Below are 27,971 nucleotides of genomic sequence, written 5' to 3' on the forward strand. Positions count from 1 at the left end.
CAGGATGTGCCTTGGCAAGATGGCATGTGAATAGGGAAGGGATTCCTGACTCTTTGAGGCTGTCTTAGTATTAAGCATTATATAAGTACACGGGATAAATAAATATGCCCCTTGAGGTTTTAGCTGCATGGGGCCCTGTCTCTTGAAACGAGTACAAAAAGCATCTTCCCCTAGGTACACACACTACATGCATATTGCACAAAGTGTTTGCCTACGGTGGCATCATCCTATAAACCACCTGCACACAGTTTGCTGTCAGGGGAGCCCTAGCCCATTGTTGTTGTTTAGTCGTGTCCAACTCTTTGTGACCCCATGGACCAGAGCATGCCAGGCACTCTTGTCTTCCACTGCCTCCTGCAGCTTGGTCAAACTCATGTTCCTAGCTTCGAGAACACTGTCCAACCATCTCATCCTCTGTCGTCCATTTCTCCTTGTGCCCTCCATCTTTCCCAACATCAGGGTCTTTTCCAGGGAGCCTTCTCTTCTCATGAAGTGGCCAAAATATTGGAGCCTCAGCTTCAATCTGTCCTTCCAGTGAGCACTCAGGGCTGATTTCCTTAAGAATGGATAGGTTTGATCTTCTTGCAGTCCATGGGACTCTCTAGAGTCTCTTCCAGCACCATAATTCAAAAGCATCCATTCTTCGGCGATCAGCCTTCTTTATGGTCCAGCTCTCACTTCCATACATCACTATTGGGAAAACCAGAGCTTTTACTATACGGACCTTTGTCAACAAGGTGATGTCTCTACTTTTTAAGATGCTGTCTAGCCCATTAGCGTCCTGTATCTCATCAATCTGACCTGCACCTTGCTAAGCTTTACCTGAACAGCCCTATGTACTGTATCCTGAAATAGAAAAAATGCATATACATCACTGGTTACAAAAGTGATGGGGAGCCCAGTGGTGGAGCAAGGTGGGTGCGGTGGGTGCAGTCCGCCCCGGGTGTCATCCCTGAGGGGTGTGTGACATCGCCACAGGCAGCACCCCCCCCTGGGATGTTCGCCACCGCTGGCGCACCCACCTGGGAGTCTCGCCAGCACCCCCCCACAGGTGTGGCGCTCCAGGTGCCATGTGTGGCGCTCCGGGTGCCAGAGCAGCTAGCTCCACCACTGGGGGAGCCTCCAGCTGATGGGCACAATCTGTCTCCAAAGACCTCTGAATCTGGCTCTGTCACTCTCCATTATGCCCCGCCTATTCTCTCTAAGCCACACCCCTACTAAGCCACACCCCTTTCCCCTGCCCTGCTGAGCTACAGCAGGTGAGCACTGCAGAGGCAGATTTCAGGGAGAAAAGGCTGACAGGTACAACTATGAAGATTACTTTGTGGTCCCCCAGTCAAGGAAACAGGGAAAGAAAGCCACTTGTTTTGAAAACTTTTGGGAGGTACTCTTTCCCACCCCTTTGCATTTTTAAATTTCAAAATGAATCCTCCTTTGTCATAAACACAAGGGACCTGATAAGATGCAGATAGCAGAGTTAAGAAGGAAGGTGCACATCAACAGCTGTCTTTGTCGCCTCCTTGTATTCTTGCGATGTGGTCGTGAATATTCTCTTTTTGCATTTAAAATTACAGAGTTTGGCACACGGAAGCTTAAAGTCTTGTGCTCATTAACATTATTACATGTCCTGACAGCGCATTTGCTTTTTTATATATATTAAAAAGTCTTCCTTGTTATTCATTCTCTAGTTGCTATTCTAAATTATAAATGTGCGTGGTTCAGCCCTTCCCTGAATTATATTGTTTCAGTGAAAAGTAAATCTCACTACAAGGAGACACTGATTTTAGGACACAGATTCCAGAAATATTTACCATGTGTGAAAAAAAGAGACACCTATAATGAAGGGGGAAATCAATAGAAAAACAAAAATGTTAAGTTAATATAATCTGTGCTTCATTTGAAGACTGGGTTTTTAAAAGTAATTTCCTCTAAAGATGCAAGAGTTTCTAACAACGCCTATCTACTCTCAAGTTTCAGGTAGGTAGTCGTGTTGGTCTGCGGTAGTCGAAACAAACAAACAAAAATTCCTTCCAGTAGCACCTTAGAGACCAACTAAGTTTGTTATTGGTATGAGCTTTCGTGTGCAAACTTAGTTGGTCTCTAAAGTGCTACTGGAAGAATTTTTTGTTTGTTTGTTTTATCTACTCTCAAGTAATTCCCATTGAGGTCTGTGAGATTTACTGCCAGGAAGTAGGGTTTTGGATTGCAAAGTAAAAGAGCAATCCTAACCCACAACCCACACTGTTTCAGTAAAGTCTCTGAATAAATCTGATTTCTCTTTCTCCAGGCTCACAACTGAGTTAACAATCCTAGACCTTATTATTTCCTTCCCTTTACCTCCAATATTCACCTCCTCTGAGGCAAGGCAGTCTTCATCTTCTATCCTCCTGCCACTTACTTACATTTATTGCATTTCTGTCCCACCTTTTTCTGCAAGGAGCTCAAGCTGGCGGACAGAGTTCTTCCCATCATCATTTAATCCCCACAACAAACTTGTGAGTTTAGGTTAGGCTGAGAGGCAGTGATTGGGTCCAAGGTTACCCAGTGAGTTTTATGGCTGAATATGATAAACCAGGTGAGAGGAACAAGGCACAAACCTGAAGCTTGGATCAACAAAAGAATACAGGAAGGAACACACCCAAATTTGGGAGGACTGTGTTAAATCAGACTTCACTGATGAGGCAGGTGCTTCAAAGCTGCAGTTCTGTGACTCACCACATGGGGCAGTGGCACATAGAGGAAGTTCCCAGCTCCTGACATATTGCTTTGGAAGAGATTCTGTCCTGGAAAGAGTAATGTTCTGTTCTGCTTAGAACAGCTGTTCAACATGCAACTCCATGTCACAGAGACTCTCTGGCAGCATATATCATTTTTTCCACAATTCTCCCCCCATTATTATTATTATTATTATTATTATTTTATTCACTTATGAGGACTTTTTATCCTGCTTTTCTGTTGTGAAAGCAGCCCCCCATGGTAGCTAGCAATTATATTCTGAAAGATAAGCAAGTAACATACAGTAGAAAATCAAGGAAAAGCAGAACAAAGAGAAAGACATCTATATGCAGCAAAAAAAGCTAAACCAAAAGAAAATAAACAAGCAGCAGAACATCTCAACTGCTGCCTTATCCTGGTTCTTAGGAGAAGGCCATGGAGCAACATTGCAGGTAAATTATAGCACAAGGGCCTCTCCTTTTTCTTTAAAAGTTGTAAAAGGTTCATCCTACTGTGGTTCCCCAAAGGAACACCAAAAGACACAGGCTTTAAGAGATAAATTAGGCCTTTATTCATACAAACCTACGTAGGGTTAGCCTCCTAAAAATATATAAATAAAATCAGAGGGATGCTGCCCTTTAATGATGTCAGGCACAATCCTTTTACACATCCAACTACACAGGTGGTTACCGCTTAACCAGTCAGACAGTTACAGCAATCTTTCCCTTTCCAGTTGCACAGTCACAACATACTGTCATCATTCTTGAACCATGCAGAAATCCTTTGGCTCTTCTGACTAGCCCATCCCATCCTTCTCATGTGGATACACCGAAGCATCTATCAGTGTCTTCTGACTAATTGCTCTGTATATTAGTGGCCTGCCAATGTCTGCATTTATCTATGTTGATATTTTTGTTCTCTTCTTGACCTAGGAATTCGTGTAATTACTACGCTTGGCCGATCTCCTAGTGTTTTGTTCTCTGTCGACACATCTTATATGTTTGCATTCAGTGGTGCTAAGAATTGTAAGGGAACACAGGCTTGCTCATATTTAAAACAGTCTGTTTGTTCTACTAGGAAAGGTTTCTGAAGGCTCATACACAGATTTCAGACTGCAAAGCTCTATCTGCACAAAATGAATCCAAAGATGAAATAAAATGGGGAAATTCTGCTACATCTCCTGATGCACTCCCTGCCCTATTTGACTGGCAATGCAGTGGAGGAGAAACTCAGACTCAGGGGAAGATGCCTGCATAGGCCCCAACTCTTATTCTTCTGGCCCTGGTGCTAAGGGAGTGAGTTCAGTTGACTTCTGCCCTCTAGCCTCTGGTTAAGTGGACTCTTTAAAGCAGGGGTGGGCAGCCTATTGCCCTTCAGCTGTTGCTGGATTCAACATTCATCTCCCTGACCATGCTGGCTAGGTTTGATGGGAGTTGTAATCTAACAAGATCTGGAGGACAACAGCTTGCCTATCACTGCCCCAGATGGTTTGAGATCAGGTTATGAGAAGGACTGCTTGACTTGTATGAGGCTGTCTGGACTCCAAAATCAGCCTCTCATTTCTGATCTCCGGCCCATCAATAAGACATACTAGATCAGGCTTCCTCAACCTCGGCCCTCCAGATGTTTTGAGACTACAATTCCCACCATCCCTGACCACTGGTCCTGCTAGCTAGGGATCATGGGAGTTGTAGGCCAAAACATCTGGAGGGCCAAGGTGGAGGAAGTCTGTAGTAGATTGACAGATGTGCTTAGGGCTTTTTCAGCGTTAGCTCATTCTTTGTGCAATGCCCTCCCCTAGAAAGTACATTGGACCTATTGCTCCCGATTTTTACAGTAACTCTTAATATTTTTTTTATTTCAGTATGCTGTTTTATTAATTGCTGTGTCTCGGTGGAAGATTTGCGGCACATTTTAAGGAGTCTCATGTGGATTTCACTTGATAGGGTTCATATTGTTATGTGTCGTGAGGATGCTGTTGCCATCTATGTTGTTCCTGTCTCTCTGCTAGCTCAAATCAAAACACGGGTGAGCTGGAGGTGACAGGATGGGACAGGAGCAGCTGTGTAGCATTACCCAGATGCTCACAGCAGCTGCATAAAAGGCAGGATGTTGGAATGCGAGAGAGAGGTCCCAGAGAGATAGATAGATGGAACAGACAGATATTTGATGGCTTTACAGACCATGGATGGGCTACAGAGCAAGGAAAGGGAAACTAGGAGAGAGAAAATTGGATTATAAGGAGAAATAAAGGTACAGGGAGACATAAGGAAACAAGCCCAAGTTAGTAAAGTCCAGCGGCAAGCAAGGAGAGAGAAAGGGAAAAGTTCAAGGGTGGGGAAAGGAAATCTCTACAAGAGAGAACATGAGGGGCTACAGGTAGGTGGAGCTAAACTATGGCAAACATGGTAGCTTACAGATCCACCAATTGGTGAAGGTCCTACTTGGTGGTCTTTTCCCAGGAGAAGAAGGGACTTATAAACACAAAATAAAAATAAAATAAAATTACTTCAATGGAAACTAGGAATTCATGGCTAATATTCATTCAATGTTAATGGAACTTCCCACAGTCTGGATGCAACTTTGGGGTTATTAAGGAAATCAGAGTTCAGTTTATAGGTAAAAAAACACACAAAAACCCGATTTATCAAATCAATGAAATAGAATTTGAACACAATTTTTTAGAGGTGGAAAAAGTTCAAAGAAGGAAGAATATACCTTGGTAGCTTGAAATTCTACCTGGTCTCTTGGCAGGAGGCTCTAGTTATTAGATAAGAACATACAAAGAGCCTAGCTAGATCACACCATTTAGGCCAGCATCCTGTTCTCACAGTGGCCAACCAGGTTCCTCTGGGAAACTAGTAAGCAAGATCTGAGCACACCAACACTTTCCCCACTTGTGTTTCCCAGAAACTGTTATTCTGAGGCCCTCTGCCTCCAACAGAGGAGGGAGAACACACCCACTGTGGCTAATAACCACTGATAACCTTTGCCCTCACATGAGTTATGGGAAGTTTTATACTTCAGATTCCACATGGAAAAGTCAAGTGCACTTTCCCGTGTGTATGCGGAACAGTAAGCTTCATTTCATAATGGAGCTTCAAGAATAAAACTTCCTTAACCAAGATGAAACTGCGATTTCTTCATCGCGACTTCTTAATGTGTTTGTGTGCTTGTTCAGAAGAAATATTTGGCTCCCCAAGAGGCAATTTTTGGCCTGAATATTGAAATGGGTGAACATTTCACGCAGCTCTAGTAGAGTTGTACCACTCTCTGGATTGCAGCCAAGAGCTGCTTTTGAAATACAAATACCTTGGCTATTATTGAATAGCTGCCAGAAGCTTTTGGCTCCCCCTCCCCTTTTCTTTCCCTGTCTGGAAATGTTACTTTCAGCTAGACTAGAAATATTTTTTTTTAGTCCTTAAAGTAGATAGCCTATCATTTTTTCTGACAGTGAAGGGTCAGCCAGCAAGGGCAAGGGAACCAGGATCTGACATGTGGATCCATACATTAAACAAGATCATTTATTTCCTGCTTCCCATCTGAAGTTTGTTCCAAGTCTTTGGGGGACATGATTCTTTCTCTGCAGAAGGTTTTAGGAAACGCCACCAACCCAAAAGAGTCCCAATTCTTATTCTGCAACCCATAACTTCTCTGTCCTCAAATAGGTGTTCTAAACCCAAGAATGGGGAAAATTCAGGCTAGGGGCCAAATGAAGGCCTCCGTCTCTCTGTCTGGCCCTCAGGACTCTCCCCGGTCACTAGTCATTCTCCACACCTTCCTCCAGTTCTTTTGCTAGATGAGAACATCTTCTTGAGCTATAATACTGTCTTCCTTTTGCTTGCCAAAATATAGCATACCCTCCAAAGAAACTAGGGACATCTGTTCTTATCCAAAGAAACTAGGGACATCTGTTGTTGTTGTTATACCCCACTCATCTGACTGAGTTGCCCCAGCCACTCTCGGTGGCTCCCAACATATATAAAAGCATAATAAAATGCAAACATTAAAACTTCCTTATACAGGGCTGCCTTCAAATGGCTCAGTGGTTGCATAACTCCATACCCTCCAACATTTCTCTGATGACAATAGGGACGTCCTAAAGAAAAGCAGAACATTCCAGGATCAAATCAGAAACTGGGATGTCTTCTGTAAATCCAGGACTGTCCCTGGAAAACAGGGACACTTGGAGGGTCTGAAATACTGTACAAAACTAAGAGTCCCACCCATTGTTCCACCCACCCCTGTTATATGGCCCCCAGAAGTGTGGTGTAGTGGTTAAGAGCGGTAGTCTCGTAATCTGGGGAACCGGGTTCGCGTCTCCGCTCCTCCACATGCAGCTGCTGGGTGACCTTGGGCCAGTCACACTTCTTTGAAGTCTCTCAGCCCCACTCACCTCACGGAGTGTTTGTTGGGGGGGGGGGAGGAAGGGAAAGGAGAATGTTAGCCGCTTTGAGACTCCTTTGGGTAGTGATAAAGCGAGATATCAAATCCAAACTCTTCTTCTACTCTTCTTCTTCTCCCCGCAAGGAACTACAGCTCTTGGACTGAAAAAGTTCCTCTACCACGTCTTGTGGCAACACACTCTATAGTTTAACTAAGCAGCTGTGAAGAAGGCTTTCCTTTTATTTGTTCTAAATATCCCATCCTTCAGTTTCATTGGCTGGCCCCAAATTCTCTGTCCACTTTCTCTGCACCATACATAATTATATATGTATCCATCATACTCTACCACCCAGCTAAGGCTCTTCTCTTCTGTGTTTGTGTGTCATATGCTGCCAAGGGGCTCTTACCCATGTGGAAGGAGTCTATACCTGCTGGTATCCCTTAGGAGGTGTATTTTTTAAGCTTTCTGGAGAGAGGTGCGCCAGTAATTCAAGGAAGGTGTTGTTTCAGGAAATGGAGAGCTGTGACCACCTCAAATTGCTGCTGCTCTAAGTGAGCTGGGGGACTTGCCTATTTAAGCACACACAAACCCCAATTTCAAATAATTGCCTCATCACTAATCATGATGTCTCTATCCCCTGACCAGAGACTGAGAGTAGGGGAATGAGAGACTTTGACAACTTACCTGGATATATTATTCAGAGGACATTGAATATGTAATCAGCAAGGGACGTCATCTTCTCATTTTTGGCAGGCTTGGATGAAATTTCTGATTGGGAAATGCCACAAAGAATCTGTTTGATAAGGAAAAAATAATTCCCATGCATTGGCAAAGGGGTTAAGCAAAGTCACGGTGGATCTGATTAAAAATGATTTCACCATGCCTTCTTTTCATTTATTTTTATAAAAAAGATGATACTGCTGTATGCTTCTGTCTTCCTGGAAAGATAATATCCAGAGGCTTTTAATTCAAAGTAGAATGTCAGACAGAAGTCATTTTAATTGAACCAGGTTAAAGGGATCCAAAACATTCCGATTAGCTCAGAGTTCTGCCTTTCTTTCTTTCTTTCTTTTTTTTAAAAAAATATTTTATTATAATTCAGCAAATGGTATTTCAATCAGGACTTCAACTAATTGTCTGGGGGGGAACTATCTGATCCAAAAGTAAAGAATCTAAATTTAAAAAATCATCTCACTGGCCCAATCTTCCTGATCTTTTAGAAGAGTTTTTTTATTTATTAAAAAATACATTTTATATACCCATTCTTAGAAATGTCAAATATTGCTGAGTAAAAATCTGAAATAAATAAAATAATAACCTCTGGGGAGGATTCAGAATAGAACAAAGACAATAGTTTCCCTGCTCTCTGATGAGTCTCTGCGCTACACAGGAAGGGAGAGAGCTGACCAGTCTGCTTTCCCCTCTCTGACATCTTGAGTCACAAGGAGAGGATTTCTACTCTCCATTCCTGGGTACCAGCCTTCCAGGTTTTCAGCTGCTCCTGCTCCTTTCTCCTTCTTTTCTGTCTGGGGCTGCCCATGACACCCGGGGCAGGTTACAAAAATAATATAATTATGAAAACAAGTAAAAAACCCCAGTAATTCTGAACCAAAGCAGCAAGCATAGAAGAGGTGGGTTCACCCCAAAACAGGGGTCAGCAACCTTTTTCAGCCGTGGGCCGGTCCACCGTCCCTCAGACCATGTGGTGGGCCGGACTATATTTTGAAAAAAACAACAATGAACGAATTCCTATGCCCCACAAATAACCCAGAGATGCATTTTAAATAAAAGGACACATTATACTCATGTAAAAACACGCTGATTCCTGGACCGTCTGCAGGCTGGATTGAGAAGGTGTTTGGGCCGCGTCCGGCCCCCGGGCCTTAGGTTGCCTACCCCTGCCCCCAAACATCTCAACCGTTGAAGGCCAGGGGTAAGTGATGTGTCTTCAGCATATGGGGAGGGGGAAGAGCTATATCTTATTGGTGTTCAGGGACACATTCTAGTCAAGTACAGTTATACCTTGAGTTGAATGTGCTTCGGGTTGAGCGCGTTCGAGTTGCGCTCTGCGGCAACCCAGAAGTAATGGAGCACGTTATTTCCAGGTTTTGCCGCTCGGGCATGCGCAGATGCTCAAAATGACATCATGCGCATGCACGGAAGCGACGAAATGCGACCCGCGCAGACGTGCCGTCACATCTTGCGTTCCGTTTGGGGTGCGAACGGGGCTCCGGAACGGATCCCGTTCGCATCCCGAGGTACCACTGTAAAAACAACAAAGAAGGATGCGAGACAGAGCTGGAGAGTACTGTGGTTTGGGAGACTCTAGAGGGCTGCTTTTGGCCCCTGGGCCTGAATTCTCACCCTGTCCCCATCTTTATAGCTATTCATTCCTGGCTATGAGCACCCTTTGGGGATAAAGAAGAGTAAGGGCAGGTATATAGACTTGGAGTACTTGAAAGCAAAAAAGGCGAGCATCCATCTTAGTCTTCACCATTCTTGTTTCCTTGAGCTATCAAAATGCTTGATACAGTGAAGGAGTTGTCTCGACAAAAGGCGCCGCCGACACAATATTAAATCTTCTGCTTCCTGTCCCATTGTTTTGTATTTGGAGGAACCGGGCTCCCCTTAATCCCTTCATCTGTGATGATTGAAAGCTAATAGATAGCTCTGGTTACTTAATGTATGATTATATAAGAAGCACTGCCGGAATTGCCTGGAGATAATAATAGGAAAGAGGCAAAACACTCTGGATTTGCTAAGCAAAAGGGCCCATTTGATGTACAGCGCAATGTTTCAGATGTTAATTGCTTTGAAAGGCAGGTGTGGAACAACTGCTGCAGAGATAGCCAAAATTCTGTTCAATGGAATCATAACACTTTACTACGTGTTCTAGAAAGAAAATGGAAGTCTTTAATGTGTCTAAAAAGGGGGCCTTCACTGCACTAAAGGAGTTCTATCCTTTGAGACAGATCCTTGGTTTCTCTTTCTCTGTCAGCTGTGCAGCCTCCTTTCTCCCAAAATAGGCCATTAACACACACAAAAAAAGGCCCTCAATGTCTTTACACCATCACGTCTGCTTCCAGAAAATGTGATGATGGCAACCAACTTGGATGGTTTTAAAGGGGCTTAGACAAATTCATGGAAGGTAAGGCTGTCTATAACTGCTAGCCATGATGATGATGATATATTCTGCTTTCAGGATCAAAGGCAATTAGGGATGGGGAGAAATTCGATTCAGTTAACATTTAAAAGCAAACTAATTTACACTTTCTGAAATAATGTGTGAACCAAAACACAACCACCCTTCGAGATTCATGCTCATCTGAAAGTTTCAGTGCCCTTCTCCAACCAAAGAATGTGTACAAAAAGGCATATAAGTGTGCACATTGAATGCATACATTGTCAAAATTAACATAGGAAATGCATTCTGTTAGGGAAAATTGCTTGGCAAAAATGTGTACTGCAATGCAGTCTATGTGGGGCTACCCTTGGACCTTGTTCAGATGGTTCAGAAGGCAGCAGCCAGATTGCTGATGGGGGCATCTGACAAAGAACATGTAGCACCATTGTTAAAACAGATGTCCTGGCTGCCCATCTACTGCTGAGCCAAGTTCAAGGTCCCTGCATTAATTTTCAAAACCTTGAATGACTTAGGTCCTGAGTACCTCGGGGATCCTTATATTCCAGCTTGATTGCTGAGATCATCTGCAGGAACGCCACTGGTCATTTCCTGAGTTGGTGAGTCTCATTTGACAAAAACAAGAAGCTGAGTGAAATATACTCAGAGTTGAGAGTGGATTTCATGCTCTTTATTCTGCTCATAGTGGTGGAGGAGGAATGGAAGTTCCCCCACAATATTTGCTTTATATACATTATTTACACAATGGGCTGCACGTGATTGGCTAATTCCGGGATTCTCCTGTAGGCCAATCAGGTTGTGGATTCACTTCCACCTGGAGCGGGATTGGGTGGCTCCTGTGCATACTGCTGCATTGTTCTAGGACCAATCAGACTACTGCATTCTGAAACCTATTGTTCTAGGACCAATCAGACTGCTGCATTTTGGATCCCATTCAACTCAGTACATAACACTGAGCTTCTAGTGTCTTTAGCCCACTAATGAATTGAGAAGGAATTCTATTAGGCAGGGAACCTCCTCTACAGAGCGGCTGTGGGAGTGCAACCAGGAGTACCTAACTGAGGAAATAAAACTTATGAACAGATGGGATTGATGATGACAAAGAGCATCCATGCTTGTGAGAGTAAGAGGCTCACTAGGTTGTCTCTAAAAGCACCCTGCATTCTGATGATCCTTGAAATTGGCAGGAGGCCAGGTTGGGTATAACAGCAGCTGGCCAGGGGTTCAGACTGTAGCCTTTAACAGTGAAAAATGTACCAATAGTGGGTTTTCTTGTCATTTTGAGATTATTTCCGTCCTTGTATGGAATCAAATGTTTGTTTTTTAATTCCAAGGTCTGCCGGTGATTGGTGACTGGAACAGAACATTGTCCTTGTAACCTGTGTTTCTCTGTCTCAGTTTCTTCATATCTACCAAACTGTGCATAATGATTCCATTGTCTCAGATTGAAGCAGCCATGGCGATTACTTGGAGACAGATAAAATCACTACCTTCTTTGTTCAACAGACGTTCTTAATAGAGCCCATCCTCTTCGGAAACAGCCTGTATTTCAGCAGGCTCCTTATAAAAAAAACAAAAACAAACCAGATTTAAAAGAGATAATTAATGAAATGCACCTACACAGGGAGTAGGCTTAATTCACTGATCAATACCCACTGAAAAATCAAGTAAAATGGATAATTGTGGATTTTTTGGGGTTGGTGGGTATTTAGTGAGATTTCTTTAATAACAAGAAGGACCATGACTCCCTAACCCTAACTGGCTTTTAAAAAATCTCTAGATTTTAAATCTAAAAAATAAAGAATTCATTTCACACCTATTGCAAACAGCACCAGACAGTGTGAAATAGGCAAAAATGAGGAGTCAGGGGCTCTCCACAAAATTCATCCTCATACCTCAATAGAACAACTAGCAAGGTCCACAGTGTAAACCGTGGGAGGGTGGATGCTTAATGAAGAAGTGGAAAGAGTGTGGCAGGGAGCCCTTTAAATAGCATGATAACTGTCTCTTCCCACATTGGACAAATCTGTCCCACATGCCACAGCATGCTCCACCCCAGACTAAACCATTTCTCCTCTTTCTGTAGGGGTGGAGGGTATGGCAAATCTGCTCCCCCCCAAAAAGAGGGTAAGTGGCATTTATTTAGGCAGGCATGCCATTTATATTTCTGTTGGATTGCAAGGAACTGGGGAGCAAGGGAAACGATGAATTTAACACTTCATGCCTTCATTCTTTCATGTTTTCATTTAGCAAGTTTGTATGAAAAATTATTGCATGGAAAATGATTGCAATTGTTTTGTCTTCTGCTGGATTTTATATTACATATGATTTTAGTGCTTTTTGTCATTTACTTTTGTCTGTATGCAAATTTCTCCCTCTCTTGTTACATTTTACAAATTTTAATAAAAATAGATTTTTTAAAAATAAAAAAATCAAGTAGCATTGATATAAAAACTGGGAAACAGAGTAACAAGCAGGCTGCTGATCCAAAGCTGTGAATATACATGCACACATATTTTTGATTAAATAATTTACTCTTAATGACAACACTTGAGTTCTGTGCCTGTGTGGGACTAGATTTCTGAAATGTGCAATAATAGCTCAGCTTGTTTTCCTTTCCTATTTCTCCTAAACAGCAGAAGACTTTCTTTGCAACTGAAAATTACTCATAATTTGACAAAATTACTGTATTTAAAGATACTTTGTGACAACACTGAAATCTACTATTGCTTTCCTATTTAAATAAGTTCATGCAAGTGATGGTTGCTAGAACTGTGACCTGGTATATGGACTCTCTACAAGGTCCCTGAGAGTCCACCTATGGCTCTCTGGGAAAATCGATGCATTTTGCTGAAGGAGCTCTGGTGTTTAATTGGAATATTTCACTTCTCAGTGTTGATATAAATTGGTGGAAAGTAAGGTAAAGGACCACTGGACGGTTAAGTCCAGTCAAAGGTGACTATGGGGTTGCGGCGCTCATCTCGCTTTCAGGCTGAGGGAGCCGGTGTTTGTCCACAGGCAGTTTTCCAGGTCATGTGGCCAGCATGACTAAACCGCTACTGACACACGGAGGACCGTGGCGACTGCCAGAGTGCACGGAAATGCCTTTTACCTAGTTTAGCTAGTGGAAAGTACTAGCTGCAGAAGATGGACACATTGGCTATGTTGAGGTGTAATGTTAAACCAGAAAATATGGTGCCCTCCATATGTCAGTGCACTCCGACTCCCATCATCTCTGACCATTGGCCTTGCTAGCTTGGACTGATGGGAACTGGAGCCTGCAACCTCTGGAACACATTGTGCTGGCTACCCCTGTCAATGGGCCCAGATTTCCCCAGGCATGTGAGTTTCCTTTTTTTCTTTGACATGACCATGAGGAAGATGATGGAAGCTTCTGCTTCTCTTTTGAATTAATCACAATTTCACATGTCACCCAAACACTAAACTGTGGTCCATCTTGACTATGATGAATGAAAGCAAGTCAACTTTTTAAACCACAGTTTGATGCTGGCCGGTTTCCATAGTTAAAATTAACCACAGTTTGTCAAGGTCTGGATGATCTGACAAACTGTGGTTAACCTAAAATGGAGCCTGGGGAGAGGCTAAGCCTGTGCTTATGCTGGCCAGATATAACCCATGAGTCCTTTAGATTTGGCCAATGGCCTCTCCTCAGCCTCCTCACATGGCAAGAAGGCTTTGAAAAAAGTTTCTATTTGTGTGAATGGCACATCCGCCACATTGCTGTATTGTGGGAGTGCTGAAAACAGACAGAATAAATCCACCATGATCCTCCCTCCTATAACCTGGTAGGTGACAGCTGAGGAAGGATCATGGTGGATTTATTCTCTCAGCTTAGTTCCATTGCAGTGAGGGCTAGAAACTTACCAACATGTAAACAGGAAAGATGGGATTCTCAGTTGCCTGACAGTGATCAGGGCCAAAGGTTAGAATTTGCTGTGATTGTGAAACTATTGCTACCACGCCATGAATTTTATGTTCAAGCAGCTGACAGAGCTATAAACTTGTAGATGCCCTGACAGTCACCCATGTCTTCATGAGAACACATTACTAAAGTTGTAATGCAAGTTTCAGACCACTAATAGGAATTGGCTAAGGAATGGGTCCGGGGTGCGGACATTAGACACGCAAGCCTTTGAAGAGAGTGGGGCATTTTATTGTTTTAAATCTTTGCACCAGCAGCAAAGAATTTCTGCTGGGAAATTTCCATACTGAAAATCAATTATCCAAAGGTCACCCTTCATTTGTTTTTGTTTTATACATACAATGATTAAAAGACAGAAAACACAATTAGATCAATTTTAAAGCAGCCTTAAAGCTTTTCAACTGTGTTGGAACTGAACATGTTTTCTTTTCTTTTCCTTTTCCTTAAAAATAAAATCAATGAAGAAAGTCAAGCTTTGGAGGAATGCCAAGGAAAAATAATCCTGTCAGGAGGAAACCTAAATACAGTCATGTATTTTTTAAAACACACAACTTCGTTTCCCTCCCCAAAAAGACATTCTTATACCACTTCAACAGTCATGGCTTCCTGCCAAGAATCTTGGGAACTGTAGTTTTTTTTTTGAGTGCTGGGAGTCATGATCGAAGAACAATCCTTGCTGAAGCAGAACCAGCATGGTTTCTGCAAGGGTGAGTCCTGTCTCACTAACATTAGAGTTTTTTGAGAGTGTCAGCAGGCATATGGATAGAGATGACCCAGTTGATATCATGCACTTGGACTTTCAAAAAGCTTTCAACCAAGTACCCGAGAAAGCTTAGCAGTCCTGGAGTAACAGATCCTCTTGTGAAACAGATGTGGCAAGTAGGAATAAATGGGCAGATTGAAAATTCCTTCCCCATTGAGCTGCATTGAGGGTACAAAGGGTTAGGCGCCTAGGCTACTATGAGGACAGAATGCTGGATGAGATAGCCATTGGCTTCAGTCAGGAGGCTCTTTTTACATTCTTATCAGGGAAGAGTACAGTAGCAAATGGAGGTAACAAGCATAGATGATGCAAAAATATGTATTTAAAAGCTGCAGGAGATAGCTATGTAACTGCATGTAACAAGTTGTTACACCATTGTTTTAAAAGTTTCCTGGTCCCTGCCCCCCCCCCCCCAATCTATTTTTGTGAATTATAATTTCAAAGGTACATCAAGTCTTGGCACTCCTGTAGAAAAAGCCATGCGTTTCCCAGTAAACCTGACATTTCCTGTTACGTTTAAGAGTCTTCATGGTGCTGCTCAGAATATGAAAGGAAAAAAATAATTCTCATTCAAACACAATCCTTTTGATAACACTTTTATCTCAACATGAGGAATGATTAGAAACACAGTACTGACATAATTATGAAAAAAATGGTTTTTTTTTTAACATTGCACAAAGGCTTTCTTTTCAGTTATTAATTTCCTATTCCTGGGTAGTTAACCTTTCTTTTTTCTTTCTTTTTTTCTGTGTAAGATGGCAAGTGGCAATAATTCAGCGGCATCGTCCACCTAGATAAGCTTTGTGGCTGAACCCCAATTAGCAAGCCACCTTTTAAATCTGCATACATCTGTCTTTTCCTGCAAGACCTATACAACCTGCACACTAAGGGGCAAGACCCACACTTTGTTCTCATCAGAGCTTCAGGGCTAAGGATCAGCACCTGGTATCAGTGGTGAGTTGCTAGGTCTCCATTAGTCAACAGCCAGAGGACCCTCTTAATTTCACCTCTCCCAACTCAGCATTGCAGGTGCTAGGTGGCTAGACCTAGCAAATCCACTCCACTTCCCAGTGGGGAGGAGTTGCGGTGGACCACATGGCCACCCACTCCCCTCTGGGGGCAGGGAACGAAGTCTTGCATCACCCGGAGGTTCCTGGCCATGTCATTGTCCAGCCAGCAAATCCACTGGCTGGGGAGGTGTGGCCGGGCCCCATTTAAACTGAGGCGCGAGTCGGAAAGCTTACTCTTGGCTCGCTTCCTCAATCTACCTCCCTCCTTCCCTAATTTTCAGGTTTCGGCATTGGCCTTGCTATGGACCTCAGTTGGTCACCATTGAGGGGCCTGGTAGGAATTTCCCCACTTGGCAAATTGGCACAGGCCATTTGGCATACCTCGTAGCAATCGTCACAACTTTGTAAGGTTTGGCGGTTAGGTATTGGTTGATCTTATGTTGGGGGAGGTGTGGCCATCACCTGCCCCTCCAAACTTAAGGGTATTCCGTTAAAGAAATCCGGGGGTGTGGATCTTGTCCGAAGCCCGGGGCCATGCCACGACTCCGTCGGGAACCCTGGGGGAGGTCGAGTTGGTTTGCATTAATGGGGCTCCCCCTACTGGTGGTTGACCCTTACTGGACTTCCTGCGTGACGGGCAGGAGTCAGATATAGTCGGGTCAATTCCAATGCCTAAGCCAATACTGCTCACATTCTGTAACCAATAAAGTTGTGGCCTAAATTTGCCCAGTACAGTGGTACCTCTGGTTACATACTTAATTCGTTCTGGAGGTCCGTTCTTAACCAGAAACTGTTCTTAACCTGAAGCAGCACTTTAGCTAATGGGGCCTCCTGCTGCTGCCGCACCGCTGTTGTGCAATTTCTGTTTTCTTTTTTTTATATATATAATATTTTATTAAGATTTTCACATAAAAAGAAAGAAAGAAAAAAAATACAAACAGAAAAAGAAAAACAAGTAAAAACAATTCCATTTTCGTAGTATTTCTTACATTAGCTTGTTTCCCAGACTTCCCCACACCTCCCCTCTCTGTATTCCAATTCAAATATTTAATCAGCAAATCCCTTCCCTCTGTCTTATCTTTATCTTTATCTTTATCTTAGTGTATTATACCTTTAATTATTCATCTTTTTAACCTTCAAATTTTCCGTACTCCTTCACCACATTGTTACTAATAACCCTTTAACCTCCATCCAACGTCATTCTAACATTCATTAATTTTATAATATTTCTGTAAATAGTCTTTAAATTTCTTCCAATCTTCCTCCACCGTCTCTTCTCCCTGGTCTCTGATTCTGCCAGTCATTTTTGCCAGTTCCATGTAGTCCATCACCTTCATCTGCCATTCTTCCAGAGTCGGTAGTTCTTGTGTCTTCCAATACTTTGCGATGGGTATTCTTGCTGCTGTTGTAGCATACATAAAGAAAGTTCTGTCCTTCTTTAACACCAATTGGCCGACCATGCCCAGGAGAAAGGCCTCTGGTTTCTTCGGGAAGGTATATTTAAACACCTTTTTCATTTCATTATAGATCATTTCCCAGAAGGTCTTAATCCTTGGGCACGTCCACCAAAGGTGAAAGAATGCCTTCCGTTTCTTTACATTTCCAACATTTATTATCGGGCAAATGATAGATTTTTGCAAGCTTGACTGGTGTCATGTACCACCTGTATATCATTTTCATAATATTCTCTCTTAAGGCATTACATGCCGTGAATTTCATGCAATTTCTGTTTTCATCCTGAAGCAAAGTTCTTAACCTGAAGTACTATTTCTGGGTTAGCGGAGTCTGTAACCTGAAGCCTATGTAACCCGAGGTACCACTGTAACATTAACCTAATATCCATCTCCTTGTGTCTTCTTCATCAACGAAGGAGTGGTTTGGGGGTCTCGACACACAACTTCCATTATCCTGGCCATTGGCCTTGCTTGCTAGGGCTGTGGGTTGTTGGTGTTCAGCAACACCTGGAAGGTTGCACCTGTTCTGCAGTGTCTGGCGATGGGAAGCGCCTCATGGAGATCCTACATAGTGATGGTTGTTACGTATGTTCTTGAGTGTTCCCTGCTCTAAGCGAAAAAGGTCTGATTTATATACACTTCAACCAGCCCCTGTCGACACCCATCTTGTGCCTGACTGGATGTTTTGTGTCAGGGCAGCACATCACAATGCAGGCTTCAGAAGCCTGGCCTGCCTTGTTATATGGACTCAAGCTAAGAGCAGGGGGTGCTTAGGAATGTGCATAACAATAGTGTTCTTTGATCTGGCCAAGTCTTCCTAGGAAATTTATCCCTTGGATTTAGCCTGCTTCTAACACAGTTAATGTTTACTGCTCATTAGAGCTTGTTACACAAAGGAGATTACAATGCGATGTTTTTCCCAGTTCAGCTTCTGAGTGTACCTAAGTTACTGGCATCTGTCAAGTCTGCGTGGAACCAAGTCACTTATGTAGGACAATATAAATATTCATGTTATCATACAGACAAGCACACACATAACCTCACCCCCCCCATGTTGCTCTGTATATTTCTATTATAGGTGTTTGTATTTTAAAGGGCTTGTTCTAACTGTAAAAAAAACTAACAGGCAAACCATTATCATGTTTCTGTTCTCCTGAGTGCCCCAGGAGCAAAATACACGCTTGAGGGACCTGGAGAAAATTCCCATCAACTTGGTCATAGCTTGAGCAGTTTTGTGGATTGTTTGCTGGATCTGTAGTAGAAGGATCTTCCTTGAAATATCAACATTAGGATCCATTCTCATGGTAAATCTTCCAGCAAAATTATTATAACTTATTGAATTTATATACTCCTCTATACCCGGAGGTCTCAGGGCGGTTCACAGGACAACAAAAATTAAGGCACACTGGAAACAGTTTCTACAATGTCCACGTTGTTTACATTGATATCTCGCCTTTTCTCAAGGAGCTCAAGATGGCGTACATGTTTCTCCCCCACTTTATGTTGTCCTCACAGCAACCTTTTGAGGTGGCTTAGGCTCAGAGCAGGTGACTAACCCATAGTCACCAGTAAGCTACATGGCTGAGTAGGGGAATATTGGGCTCTCTGTCCCCATGTTTTGTTTTGTTTTATGAATGAGATAAGGGGGACGAAACACTCTGCTACTGGACTGGTAATGCAGTTGGGATGAACATCCATTCTGCTCATTTTTCTTCTTCTAAAGATAACCTCAATGGTCATTCATCCCCATAATGTAACCCTCCTGCCCTTCCCCCATACTGTTACATTTCTAAATTGGCTTGCCTCGTTACAAGGATCTATCATATTACAAGCAATTAAGCCCTTGATAATAAATTGTTTGTCAGTCTGCAGATGATGTACTGTAAGTGATTGCTCCTGCAGGTATTAATCAGCTGGTGCAATTGCCGGCAATATAGATCTACTCCAGGCTGATTGAATTTCTTTCCAGAAGGTGCAATGAAGCAAAAGGAACTTTTCTTTCTTTCTTTTTTAAAACACACTCAACACACCTAAATGTTAAAAGGAAACATTTTCTTTGAGATCTACCAGTTTGAAACTGGCCCATTCCCATGACTGCATCCCTGGCTCAGGACAGTTAAAAACAGTCTCTTAGACCCTGATGAAGTTTAATCAAAGGCAGGGGGAAGTGGCAAGTGGGAGCTTTCCACGGTCTTAAAAAAAAATAAATTAATTAATTTGTCATAGGAACTTCCGTAGTTTTAATCTAGCAAGGAGTTTAGGGCAAAAGGACTGCCAAACATATTTGTTTATTTTATACTGGCTGGGTCCCAAGAGGGAGCTGCTAGAAGAACATAAGAAGAACTTGCAGGATCAGGCCAGTGGCCCATCTAAGTCCATAATCCCATTTTTACAGTGCCTAAGCAGATTTTCCCAGTAGTGATGTATGGAAGTGAGAGCTGGACCATAAAGAAGGCTGATCGCCAAAGAATTGATGCTTTTGAATTATGGTGCTGGAGGAGACTCTTGAGAGTCCCGTGGACTGCAAGAAGATCAAACCTATCCATTCTTAAGGAAATCGGCCCTGAGTGCTCACTGGAAGGACAGATCCTGAAGCTGAGGCTCCGATACTTTGGCCACCTCATGAGAAGAGAAGACTCCCTGGAAAACACCCCAATGTTGGGAAAGATGGAGGGCACAAGGAGAAGGGGATGACAGAGGACGAGATGGTTGGACAGTGTTCTTGAAGCTACCAGCATGAGTTTGACCAAACTGCGGGAGGCAGTGGAAGACAGGAGTGCCTGACGTGCTCTGGTCCACGGGGTCATGAAGAGTCGGACATGACTAAACAACTAAACAACAACAGAGCAGATGCCCACCACCACAAATCTCATACACTCCTGCATGTTGTGGATCACAAGAGAGACTCTCCAGCAAACTGTAACATCCGGTCCTATCCTCACAGTAATGAGCACTACCCTGAGCTCCCCTTTACTCCTTGTAGAAGATTCTTAAGAACATCAGAAGAGCTTCGCTGGCCCATCTAGTCCAGTGTCCTGTTCTCAAAGTAGGCAGCCAGATACCTATGGGAAGCCTGTAACAAGGACCTGAGTGCAACATACCTTGGGATGGGGCTTATTCCAGTCACATTGTCAACTCCAGGCAGTGACACCCCCTGTATATATGATGGTCTCAGGTAGGCATCTGTAGTAGACCCTGCCAACCTGCTGGGATCACAGGAGCTGCCTGAGGGCTGGCGAATGGTGATAGGAGGCCTAATTTCAGCATTTCTTCTAGCTGGTCTGGTTTGAGAAATGAGAATGCAACAGAATTCTTCTTGTATGTTGGAACTGAGGCAAGCTGTACACTTGACACCACTTGCCCAGATCTCATACAAAGACTTTCATTAGAGTGGCATGCCCATGCTGCTCCTTCCACACTCAAATTACAGTGATTCTGAATGAAGTGTGAGATAATGGCTATTGTAAAAAAAAGAAAGAAAGAAAGAAAAAAGGGAAAGGGAAAAAGGAGCCCAGAATATTATTTAAAATGGAGACCTTTGGCATCAGTTCACCCTGGGAGATACGTCCCATCTTGATAGGTTACCTTTTCATGTTTTAAAAAGCCTGGTGAAGAAATCCTCAAAGTCTTCAAAGGGAAAGAAAACCCTTCCAGGCTGAAAGTAACCAATCCAGGGCGAAAGTGAATGCAGTCTTCCTTTCCTTTAGATTCCCACCTGCCACTCCGACTGTTGTGCTCATGTGAATTCACCCAGAAGGAAGCAATTATCCATGTGTGCCATTTAATTCACTTAAAAGGCATGTAAATTAAGGGGAAGGGCCGTAGCTCAGGGGCAGAGCATCTGCTATGCAGATAGAAGGTCCCAGGTCCATTCATTGGCATCTCCTGGTAGGAGTTGGAATACCCCCAATCAGAAGCCTTGGAAAGACTAGCCAGTCAGTGTAGACAGTATGGAATTAGATCAACTAAGGGTTCGACTCTGTGTAAAGTAGCTCCCTGTGTTCCTGAATTATTGCACTTTTATTTTTCCAACAGTTTGTAACATTTTGTACAAAGACGTTTCTGTACATTTATAGAATAAAATGTTAGGTGAGACCAGAACGCAATGGCAAAACATATACAGTGGACGCTCGGGTTGCGAACATGATCCGATCGCACCCCGCAGCGTTCGCAACCCTCACCGCCGCATCTGCGCACGCGCGGATCGCAATTTGGCACTTCTGCACATGCACAAAGCGCAAATTAGCGGTTTTGCGCATGCGCAAGCGCCAAAACCTGGAAACAACCCGTTCTGGTACTTCCGGGTTTGGCGCAGTGTGCAACCTGAAAACACACAACCTGAAGCGTCTGTAACCTGAGGAATGACTGTACTTTGCACACAGAAGGTCACAAATTATCCTGCTCCACTTCCATGGAGGAGCCTACAGCAAAAGGCTGTTTCAGCACCATGGAGAGCTCCAAGTACACAAGTTGCCCCAAGAAGGATTGGATGTGAACAGAGAACTTTAAAGCCTTCGCCTCCAGGCCCCTTCTCCTAAATGGTGCCCCCTTCTGGAGAAGCATAGCCTCTTAAAAGGTAAGCCCTCTGGCCTAAAGCTGGGCACTTCTCCTGCTGTCTGACTTGGTACACTTCCTTTTCTTTTGAACTTGCAATTAGTAACCCAGACCCAGGGAAAGGTGTCCACAAAGTCCTGGCTCCAGTTCTTCAGGCCTGGTGTTGTGGGATTTGGCTTGGGAGGCTCCTGCCTACCAGTCCTCAGTTCAATAGTCCCTGGATCACCAGCATCAAGTTCAGAGTCAAGAAGTCTAGCTCCTTAGCTGGTGACTCTAGTCTCTGGCCAGATGTTCTTGTTACAACTAGACCCCGGGAGCATCTCACAGATTCAGTCCCTAATATCTCAGTTTACCATTTTAGGAGATGAGGCAGGGTAGGGTGAGCTGCTATCCACCAGAGTGGACAATTCAGGGCTATCATCCCTTGTTGTTTGAAACTCAAGCTCCCTACCTTACCTGATTATGGGATCCAACCAATGATGCTCACAAATTTTGTGTTTTTGTAATACAACTGCTGTTGGAAGAAGAAGGGAAGTGGGAGGTGCAGAGGCTTGTTATTTTTGTATTGTTATTGTTTTCTTTATAACAATTTTTTAAATAGAAACAAAACCCACGATGAGGTACAGCTAATGGTTTTTTGAAGTTTGCAATGATGTATCTCCAAGTGCATCTGTGATGCTCTGTAATGCAATGCCTTCTTATGTTTAATAATCATTTTACTGGCTTTTTCTGTTTGATTTTAAATGCCCTTTCCTTTACCAAGAGGGGGAAAAAAAAGAATATTATTCAATAACCAAGGCTGCTGTGGTGCTTGTGATGTGATCTGAATAGTCTTTTCATTACGGGATGTATCAGAAATGTCCTCAGATAATGGATAACAAGAAAAGCAATTAAGGCTTTACCCCCAAGTAATATTAAAGGGCTCGGAATAATAACAGGGGATGCATAAATGCATGTTTTTATCTTGTACGTTGTTCTAAATTAATTCTCTGGGAACTGCGGGAGGCATTATTTGGGCAGAAACTCTAGCTACACTTGAGGACAAGATGTAGAATCCTGTGGACATTGTTTTTCTATTGGCTAGGACTGGACCAGAGACCTTTAAGTTTGAAGCCCTAGCCAAGAGGAGTATGGAAACCCTGGGATGGCACTAAACCTGGGGCACTGTGGGGGATTACAAAATGGCGGCCAGGCTGCTACTGCTTTCACTAGCAGTAGTGCTGATGGGGACCTTAATGAAAAAAGATGGAAGCCATGCTAGTGCTTCCCAGGGCTGGTGTCTGTGGTGGGCCCCCATTCCCAACACATACACATTCCAATTGAGGACCTAGCTTTGCTTGTGTAGGTGGCCACCACCAACTTCCTTGGCCACCACAACTGCTTGGGCAGCAGTGGCAATCACCCACCCTGTACTGAACCCCTGGAGACACCCTGCAGCGGTGGACTGGTGATGATGCTTTTGAATGGGAACTACGTCAGCTCCCATGCATGGTGGCTGTCTGCCATTTACACAAAATGCAATGCGGGTAGCCACCATGCATGGAAGCTGACTTTTGCTAGTCTTCCAAGTGGCACAGAGATGGTGGTGACTAGATATGCACCTGTGATGCATCAAGGAGGAGGAGAAGAAGAAGAAGAAGAAGAAGAAGAAGAAGAAGAAGAAGAAGAAAAAGAAGAAGAAGAGGAGTTTGGATTTGATATCCCACCTTTCACTCCCCTTCAGGAGTCTCAAAGCGGCTAACATTCTCCTTTCCCTTCCTCCCCCACAACAAACACTCTATGAGGTGAGTGGGGCTGAGAGACTTCAAGGAAGTGTGACTGGCCCAAGGTCACCCAGCAGCTGCATATGGAGGAGCGGAGATGCGAACCCAGTTCCCCAGATTACGAGACTACCGCTCTTAACCACTACACCACACTGGCTCCTTCCAAGCCCCCAGAGTACTTGGCCTGTGCCTATCCTGGCCAAGCAGTGGTCTTTCCTCCCCCATAAAAATTAGATAAATTCCCCTGACCCCCAAAATAAATTTCTCTTTCCACAAACATCATGGAGAATGTTCTTTTTTAAAGCTTTAAAACTTTTTATTAACAATGTTGAAGTCTAAAATATACCCCCAAAGCACATTATACACCTTTAGCATATAATTACTGAGAACACAGGATAGATTCTAGTTCACATATCCTTCCGTTAAGTAAAATGAAAATGACACAGCCCAAAATGGAGAATTTTGAAGGGCCTTTGTCCCAAGTACCAATGAACACGACCTCCAGCACTTGAGGCTCAAGTGCCTACACTAGGCAGAAGATGAAATGAAGAGAAATTTTAATTTAAGGCACCAGAATCTCAAAGCATAATAATAATTGCAAATATTGTTTCAGTTTTTATATGTGTGTGTGTGTGTGTGTGTGTGTGAGAGAGAGAGAGAGAGAGAGAGAGAGAGAGAAAGGCTTGAGAAAAGGATGACTAACTTCTAAAAGAGAAGAACTCAGTGCATTTTGTCTCAAAACAACAAAAGACTTCATCAGTTCATGGCTCTTGGAGAGAATCCTAATTTCTGACATGAAGCACTTCTGACTCATGCTTCGGAACTCGGCAGATCAAGGGAGGAGCATGAAACTGGCAGCCCCCTCCCTCCAGTGGAAAGGTACAGAATGAGAAGAACTAATCATGCCCAAGTGTCATATTCTTTTACAGTTGACTTAAAAAAAGGTAGCGAGAGATGAAGCACAGGCGCGGCAGATCCAAAATTGAACCTGCTTTTGTTTCTGATCTTCCTCTTCGTCAGGGAATGCTACTCTAATGTGAAAACTTTTCATGCAAAAATTCAAGCTCAAGCTAGATAATGAAATACCAGGGAAAGCTCTGGAAACAGGGTGGGGGGTGGGTCTTCTTAATAGCAGTCATCAAATAAAGTTAAGGAAGCAAATCGAAGCAGAGGTGATGGTGCAATGGACGGTCTCCTCTCATTGACACTCAGCTTTCCCATTGGGTTGTGTCCAGTGTTGGTCCTACTCAGAGTAGGCACGGTGAAATTAACAGGTATGAATAACTCAGGTCCATTAATTTCAGTGGGTCTATGCTGAATATAATGTTCATGCCATTGTTTCTATGAATGATATGAATTGGGTCTATGCTGAATATAATGTTCATGCCATTGTTTCTATGAAAGCTCCTTTGGTGGGGGGCGGAAACAGTCAAACAAGGCGAATTGTTTTGTCACTGACACTGACCTTCTTTGGGTGGAAGCTTGAGAGAGAAATGCTACTTTTAGTGCAAGACAGGGAAATTTAAATATTCTAGGTAGTGTCCCATTTTAGAGTAGAGTCATTGAAATTGATGGGCATAAGGCTGCACTCAGACAGCACTTTATTCCACTTTTCACAGTGCTCCCTTACCTGATAATTTAAACATTTTATGTGATCTTTCGTACTATGTAAAAGCTACTTTTGGAAAACAAGCAGAAATTTAATGCTCATTTCCGTGCCCCTTCCTTCCTGCTTCCCTTATTTTCCAAGTTGGTGGCTATCACTGCCTCTGGCTGGAACAGATTCCATTTTTGTGTGTGTGTGGGAAATTCCATCATTCTTTTTGTCTGATGGATTGGTCCAATGGCCCAATTAGCCAAGCATTCTGTTCTCACAGTGTCCAGCCAGATGCCTGCAAGCTGGGCATGAGTGCAACAGAACTTTCCCCTTTTGTAAATTCTAGCAGGTGATATTTAGAGGCATAATGCCCCTGTCAGTGGAGGTAGAACATAGCCATTGTAGGTTTGGGCTTTGTATGTTTATCTCCATGCTTGGCGACATTTCTCTTTCCTTCTCCTTCTCCTTTCCTTTCCTTTCCATTCAGCCAGAGTAAGTGTTCCAAAGAGCTCAAAAAAGTTGCTGTCTCTCTACTTATTTCTGTAAAATTTGAGCCAGTCTTATAAAAGTATTTGCCCTACTACTGCTTCTGAATATTGGCAGGTTCTCCGGTTCCAACGTATCCTTTGCAGTGGGGCTCAGTAGGACAGCCAGGGCACATCACTCAGATATTTGGCATAATATCTCAGGGCGTTCTTTCAGCCGAGCCTTGAAGCAGCCGCTGAATCTCAGCCAACATTCAACCTGCGTTCGATGTGAATGCCACCCACGTTGACACTGGTCTGAAGGCTGAACGTGCATGGAATCCTTGGCAGATTTATTCGCAAGACCCGGTGGCGTGTGGATCCCTGCTGCAAAGGGGGTAGGGGAAGAAGTTCGGGGGTGGAAATCTGCTTCCCATTGAACCTGCGAGATTATCAGTCAAAGGCCTGCCTACTAATTTGAGAAGCTCAAGGAACAGAAGCTGACATTTAGAGAAATCTCACTGATAATTCCCCCAGGTCAGAAAAAAGCACAAGGGGGATGACTCTGAGCAAATCGAAAGAGTCAATACACATCTCCTTTTCAATATTTATGATTCCCTACTTCTTGTGGAGTTCTCTGACAGACCACAGTAACAGAAATATATGCATGGAAGAAGACAAACCAGCGGCTTTACAAGCCTCTATTCATGTGCAAAATATAATGAGCTACTGGCATTTTAATGCTCCCCCCCCCAAAAAAAACCCCCTTCCCACAGTGTTGCCTCCCAAAGCAAGTGTAATAAAAAGTCATTATGTGTTCACATCAGGCCTAAGGTTGCAAGTTAATGTATTTTGGTTTCACCACTCCTTGTTACAAGAGGAAACCCAGAACAATGTTTAATATAAGCTAGACAATAACCTTTTCTCCCCCTCCCCCCATAACACAATCACCCATGAAGATCCAATGAAACGGAAAGGCGGAAGATTCTGGACAGCCAAAAGGAAGTACATGTGGCACATCGTTCAACTATGGAACTCAGTCCCACAGGACACAGTGGTGGTCCACCAACCCGGATTGCTTGAAAAGAGGATTAGACAAATTCACAGAGGATAAGGCTATTGATGACTGCTAGCAGTGATGGCTCTGCCTCCACAGATGGAAGCACAAATGCTTCTGAATACCATTTGCTGGAAACCACAGGATGGGCGAGTGCTCTTGCGCTTGAATCCTGCTTGCTGGTTTCCCACAGGCACCTGGTTGGGCACGGTGGAAACAGGATGCTAGACTAGATGAGCCATTGGCCTTCTTACTCTTCTTATGTTCTTAATGTCTCGTATTGCTTAACAAGAGAGGGGACAGATTTAGGAGAGCACAACTGGTTCCCCCACACAGGCTGCCTCGCTGAAGGAGTGCCTTCCTGCCTCCTTTCCAAAGTCTAGTAAGTGGCAGTAGGCGTGTGCTGAGCTTGGTTTTTGGGGGTCCTAATCCTGCCCACCTAGCAGTTCGAAAGCACGTCAAAGTGTAAGTAGATAAATAGGTACTGCTCTGGCGAGAAGGTAAATGGTGTTTCCGTGTGCTGCTCTGGTTCACCAGAAGTGGCTTAGTCATGCTGGCTACATGACCCGGAAGCTGTACGCCAGCTCCCTCGGCCAATAAAGCAAGATGAGTGCCGCAACCCCAGAGTCGTCCACGACTGGACCTAATGGTCAGGGGTCCCTTTACCTTTACCTTTAATCCTGAACTGATCTGGGAATTTTGCCCCTCCAGGGCAAATGGAAACCTCCCTTCGCTCCCTTCTTCTGAAACCGACAGTTGGCAAGGTCCTGTGAAGACTATGGGAGTAAGAAATAAAAGGGTTGGTATGGATCCACTGAGAGCTGGTGCAGATTGGTGTGTAGCCATATTGATTTACTGAACCTCAGCCGAAAGCTATTACGAAGTGATCACAGGCAGGGAAAGAACTGCAAATGACATTATAGGATTTCCCCACAGGAGGGTGGGGAAAAAAAAGAGATCTTATCAGGTTTACCAACTGTTATATAATTATAGAAGGCTGAAGAGCTGTCTTATTACTGCAGGCTGGCAAGGAAGCTGAAAGGAAGTCACCTTCTCATTTCCACCCGCTTTAAAATTGAGCCCTGGCTGGAAGTTCTGATGATTCTTTTGTCTCCCTGTACA

General features: G+C 43.6%; 1 long non-coding RNA gene across 2 annotated transcripts in view; it reads right to left on the reverse strand.

The window, feature by feature from the left end:
- Positions 1 to 7,803: 7,803 nt before the first annotated feature.
- LOC310664032 overlaps positions 7,804 to 27,971 on the reverse strand; it is a 21,112-nt gene continuing 944 nt past the window's right edge. Inside the window, exons 2-3 of one of the 2 annotated variants that reach the window (XR_014504750.1) lie at positions 20,516 to 20,695; positions 7,804 to 7,895 (exon numbers count right to left, since the gene is read on the reverse strand). This is a non-coding gene — a long non-coding RNA (uncharacterized lncRNA). Of the gene's footprint in view, positions 7,896 to 11,091; positions 11,805 to 20,515; positions 20,696 to 27,971 lie in introns of those variants that run through there. The other variant, XR_014504751.1, reaches the window with a different exon arrangement.

Source organism: Podarcis tiliguerta, assembly GCF_965153285.1.
Source record: "Podarcis tiliguerta genome assembly, chromosome: 14".
Classification (NCBI taxonomy): domain Eukaryota; kingdom Metazoa; phylum Chordata; class Lepidosauria; order Squamata; family Lacertidae; genus Podarcis; species Podarcis tiliguerta.